Source organism: Trachurus trachurus, assembly GCF_905171665.1.
Source record: "Trachurus trachurus genome assembly, chromosome: 11".
Taxonomy (NCBI): Eukaryota; Metazoa; Chordata; class Actinopteri; order Carangiformes; family Carangidae; genus Trachurus; species Trachurus trachurus.
In genome coordinates this window covers 27487513-27493512 of record NC_139904.1, presented here as the reverse complement: position 1 = coordinate 27493512, position 6000 = coordinate 27487513, and positions in this window count along the sequence as shown.

Genomic DNA, 6000 nt, shown 5'->3' with positions numbered 1-6000 from the left:
AATTAACACAGAAGTGTCAAGTCCCCTTGTCCCTCTCCTGTTCTACTAACAAATGTCCAAAGAGTACACCAGTAATAATGGAAATAAATAAATAAGTAATAATAAAAAATAAAAAAAATTAAAAAAAAATAATAATGACCATCCCGAGACAAGGGCGATCCAATCAGCTCACACTGCCAGCAGCATCCCCCAAAACACAAGACTATGATCCAAACATCGGCATTGTGGTTGGACATAAATCTCATACAGCAGAAATATTTGATGAGGGGTAATGAAACATTGGACTGAATGCACTTAAACATTTTAGATCACACCCCTTATCATATCATGTACCTAGAAAGAAAATATTCCTAAAAAACTACAAAAGTAATGTTGTTCTATAGCTTAAATAGAGTGGCGCAAATAGAATGTTTTTAGCTTTAATGCACAACTTTTAGCTATCAAAATACACCTACATTATTCTACACTAAAAGTACATGGTTCAGAAGAACATGGTTCAATGATGTTGTCGTGGATGAACGTATTCAACACACCCACATTACTGGTCACCAATCACCCATACAGACACAGGGAGAACATGCAAACTCCACCCAGAGATGCTCCAGGCCCCTGGAAATCAAACCCAGAACCTCCTGAGACAAGAGTGCCGACCACAGTGTTTTTATGAGTTTATTGTGACTGAAATGACACAACGCAGAAAGTTTTACCAACATAATTAAGTTAATGAAACTATAAAAGTATTGTGGTATTATTATATGTGCCAGGAACAGTGTGGTGCTGATGTGTTTTGTCCTCCGTGTGTGTGCCAGGTGAGCTTAGGTGACCTTAGATCACCTCGTTGGCAGAGCAGAGCAGGTAGGAGACAGAGGCAGGTCTTTGTTCTCTCACAGCGGATGTGTGGCTGGGAGAGGGAGGCAGTACCTGCAGCACAGCTCCCTGGCTTTTCCTTTGGTTTTTATTTTACCTTTATTTATTCTCGAAAGACATTGAGGTTACCCTCATTTCCAATGTCATCAAGATGACAAGCACATAAAAAACAGTGACAATGATTACACACAAACAATATACATTTGACAAGGAAGAAAGTCATTTAAAACAATTACAACAGAGTTATATAAGATTTAAGGCTAGTCTATGCTTCCGCGTCGCATCGACGGCGTAGACCCGAGTTCTGCATCGAGGGAACGCGTTGCTCTGCAATTCACCGCCAAGCTGCTGGGTGTGGCTGTGTCTTTGTGTGGTTTCGAGGGGCTCATATCGGATTCCTTGGTTTTCTTCCGGTCACAGTAAACAATGGCAACTGAAAAACAAATGCTTTTATTGCAAATGTTGAAGTGCAGGCGACGAAGAAGACGTTTGCGGAGGGGGTCTGTCCGACCACTAAACCAGTCGAGGCTGAGAACGGGTGAATTTACCACACTGACGTTCTGAGCGGACCAATCACAGTCCTTGCGGTTCACGTCACTAGTCAGGATTTTACGGAGGTGCGCATCAGGCTACGGCGTAGGGTCCGCGTCGACGCCGTAGCTACGCCGTCGTCACGACGCAGAACCATAGACCAGACTTTAGGTCCTAAACTCTGTGGGTGAAGGGAGTGTGTCCAATTTCAAGATGTGTTGCAGTGCGTTCCATGAGCTAGGGGCATCATAAAAAAGGCAGTCTTACCAACACTTGTACAGACTCGAGGAACTTTGAGTAGCAGCAGATCAGATGAACAGGTCATGTACTGTAGTGCCTAAGTTCCACTCCAACAAATTTACGGTAGGCTATATGGTGGTAGTCTGCCTCGAAGGGCCTTAAATACATATAGAAGCCAGTGCCTCTTGCACCTTACCTCAAGAGAGCCAACCAATTTTCATAAAGAACACAATGGTGAGTATCATATTTAGCACCAGTAATAAATCTGAGGTCTGAACTATTGCTGGGTTTTGTTGTTAAAGCTTGGTCTGGAGCTTCCTGCTGGTAGTCCAGTTTTCGTATTGTTTGTTTTCCTTGTAGGCCTTTTGTGTGTGAAGTGGAATATGTGGTTGTGGGTGGAATGTCCTATCTGTGCAGCAGACCCCTCTGTCTGAGACAAATGTCTCCCATGGGAGACGAATAAAGATACTTTGACTTTGACTTTTCTTAGGCAGTTTAGTTTGGGGAGAGCACTACAGTAGGTGCCACAGCCTTTGTCTGGGTTGGTGACTCTCCTCTCTCTTGTTTAGTTTGGCTGGGACCTCAAGCCTGGTTAATTATACTTGGTGTGTTTGATTTCTAGCCTTTCACATTCTTTTGAATTAACCAAAAGATCTATTTTTGCTGCTAATACTGTCTTGGCATCCTTTGCATATGTTGTGGCCCTTTCAAACCTGATTAAGTGTCCAAGGGTCCATTACAACTAAATTATGGCTGAGTTGAAATTACTTGAAAAGATCCATGCAAATTGTTACCTCATTTTTTTTTATTAACTAATGTACTGTAGTTTTTAGGGCGCAGTAGAGTGTAATTCATTTTATAACTCTAACTTTTTAAGAATGCTCACACTTAATCTGCTATTTGTTTCCCTTATGGCAAATGCTGTTTCCTACACCACTCAACAAGCACAGCTGTTTACTGTGTGTCACTGCCATGATGGGTTTTTGGAAGAAGCAATGAGAAATGTAGCCGGAAGGTAAAACAGCAACATCGAGTGCAATGTATTCCTCTGCTGCTAATATAAAATTAAGTTGGTAAGTCCTTTATGTCACAGCATGCTATGACGATGCATAAAAGTTCAAATAGGAATACTTTGAATTGGTCCAGGAAGTGAAGTGCTGTGGTGTGCTCTCTCTGTTGGTGTGCTGCTGGTAATTGATCTGGCAGCACTACTAACCATCTGGGCTCCAGTCTCTTCAAACATGGTGAAAAAGAATTACTCTGCACTCACTCAGATTTATTTGAAGGGACTGGATGGATGTATACAGCCAGTGGGTGAACAACCAGGCTGAAGGCAACATTTCTCAGAAGATCCCTGTCTGCTTCTGCAAACGCCGGACAAATTAAAGAACCAACATAACAGCTTACATTTCCTGCCAGCAATTTGATACCATTGTTGGAATAAATGAATGGCACTGCATTGGTAACTGAAAACACCAGAAAAAAATATTCTTTCAATTACTTTCTTCCTAAAAGTGCTAATGTTATTTGTCGGTTTTAATAGAGCAGGGCTCAGTTGGAATAACAAAATAAATTTAAGATGGCAGAAGATTTTCACTATTCAACAACATGGATCTTGATAAAGTTTGAATTAATTCAAATTAACCGGGTGTTTTGTTTTCTATTTTGTACAAGATTTCCTGATTTCCTGAAGCACACACATTGACCAGAGTAGAAACGGCTGTGGCTCCGCCGCCGTGCCGAAGTGGAGCTACAGCCGTTCCGCATTCAGTGGAATTTGCCCGTTACTCTCCCTCTTTTGTTTTTTAGCCTCCTCAGAAATTTTTTTTAATTTCTTTGGTTTTCTTGCTGCTTCTGCCATGATAGCGGTAATCCCACATCGGCATTCGCGGCGACTTCGGTCTTTTTAATGAGTGGGGAAAGGGGGGGGGGGGGGGGGGGGTGACTTATGCCGTAAAGCAGTCAGCACATTTGTAGTTCGGGGTTCCTACCATCCACCTTGAAGCTGCTTAGTGCCAGTGAAGGTGATACAGACCCCCTCAGGCCGTGACAGAGGTGTCATTCAACCTGTTCTAAGTCGATGTAACATCACAAAAGTTCTTCTAACGGCGCATTATAATGCAGCATTATGTAATAATGTAATAACTTTTCACGTCATTATGTAATGACGCTACATTTTGTAATAATCTGCCACATTTTGTAATAAAAATCTTGAACGCAATATGTAAGAAACTTTGCCGCATTTTATGATATGTTGTTACATTTTGCATCAGTTATTACAAATTGCGGGTGTTTTATTACATTATTACATAATGTGGCATTACAGTTCTTAAAATATTGTATGAAGGTTGAAAAGTTACTTAGTGTTGGTTTAAGGCCTTCATAATGCTTTTGTGCAAATATTGTGTTCAGATTTCAAAATTGTTTTCATTTCCAATACAATTATCAAAAATAACAATCAGGGGTATTCCATTGTGCTGGAAAACAAAACAGAAAATCATACATTTTACATTCCTTCCAGATTTGGGTTGCTGGACTTCATGGGGAAAGTGATTCTTTCCGTCCTAAATCAAAACAGACCTCTATAGATGGGGTGCACGGTTTCTTTTGCTTTTCCAGCGGATAAACTTCTATATTCTATACATATCTACTAATATCCCTCAAGCCAAATGATCTCCATTAGTTTGACTGTATTGTTCTCCATTGACAATTAAAAACATTTATACTCCCCCCAAAATGCTGTTAAAAGTCAAGTCAAGATAATTTATTAATCCATAAAGTTAGTGTCACAGCAGCAGCATCTAATACAGACAGAAACAAAAGAAAACAACAACCATTAAATAAAACAGATTTAAATAATTAAAACTCTAATTGGGATAAGAACAAATTATTGCAGACTATTGATAATTAAAAAGTGTTCTGGCCTCAAGCAGAACAGCTTTCCTGTACCTTTCTCTCTTACATTTTGATGGGGTCAGCCTGTCACTGTGTGAGCTTTTTCTAAAAACCTCTAATGTGGGTGACTGTCATTATTCATGATGGCATTCATTTTTCTGATCATCCTCACTCCAGCTACCTGCTCAACCCTTTCCTGAGTGATACCAATGATGTTACTTCCTTTTTTAATCAGCTTGTTCAATCTGTTCCTATCAGCTGCACAAGCACCCTCCACCCAACACAGCACTGGCCACAACAGAGGTAAAGAAGGAGCACAAGAGCTCAACTGTACTATCTAATAAAGGCGTGAAAACCCCCCCCCCCAAAAAAAAAAGATCATTTTCAAATGTGTTTGAACTTTTTAACCAAAAACTATATGTAACGACAAACCTGAGAAATCTAAAGAAAAAGTCACTTTTATGTAAACCAGTTATAATCTTTCCAGTGTCTGAAAAACTAGAGATCATAAAGTTCATCATAAGAACACCATTTCAGAGTCTTTATCTCAGCAGTAAATTTTAGTGATAACATTTAACCATGTTTCCAGAGATAAACTTACTAATTTATTAGCTTTTTCCATCAAGCTTTTGATCAGTTTTTTGTCACCAAAAGTGAAATGGAACTGTACCAGATACATTCTCTTTATTTATTTCCTTCTTGCCTGATAATCTGAGTAAGCTAAACTGCTATATAATAGACTTCGGCCCGCACTCACACTATCTCGAACCCAAGCGCCACGACTCGAACAAAGGTCATCACGTTGATATACCAACACGGCGGATGCGCTCTGACTCCAGAAAGAACGGCGCTTTTTAATTGTTTGACCGGTTGTCATGGTTATCTTGAAGTTTAATCAAAGCAACGTTAACTAGTGATGTTTACGGCGCAACGTAATTGTTAAATGACTGTTGTTTACACCCGGTTGCAGACACGTGGTGGAGAACGAGCCCGCAGCGCATTACTGCACGCATTCCTGGCCAAGCGTACCGTGCTCAAGCACACCTCTTCCAACCGTGCCGGGCCAGGGAAGTGGACCGTACTCAAGCACGGAACACTTGCACTCACACTAGCAATAGAATCCGGACTTTAGGGGGCAAACGTGCTTGGGCACGGTACAATTGCCTAGTGTGAGTGCGCCCTTAGACAGGGGAATAAAAGTCCTGAGCAGATCTTTCATTTCCTTCTGCTGCCCTGTTGACTTTTAAAATATACATATTGCTTTTATAATTTCCTACTCTGTAATTTCCCTGATTAAATGGGTAGTTTCATCTGGTAAAAAGTCTTTTCACTTTCTATCACCCACTCTGGGCTAGGCTATTAATATTTTTAAAAAGATTATTCTTTCATTTTGCTTTGTATAACATTTTTGTGGAGTCTTTTATTTTCCAAATTGAATTTTCTTCTTGTTGTTTTTTAATTTGTAAG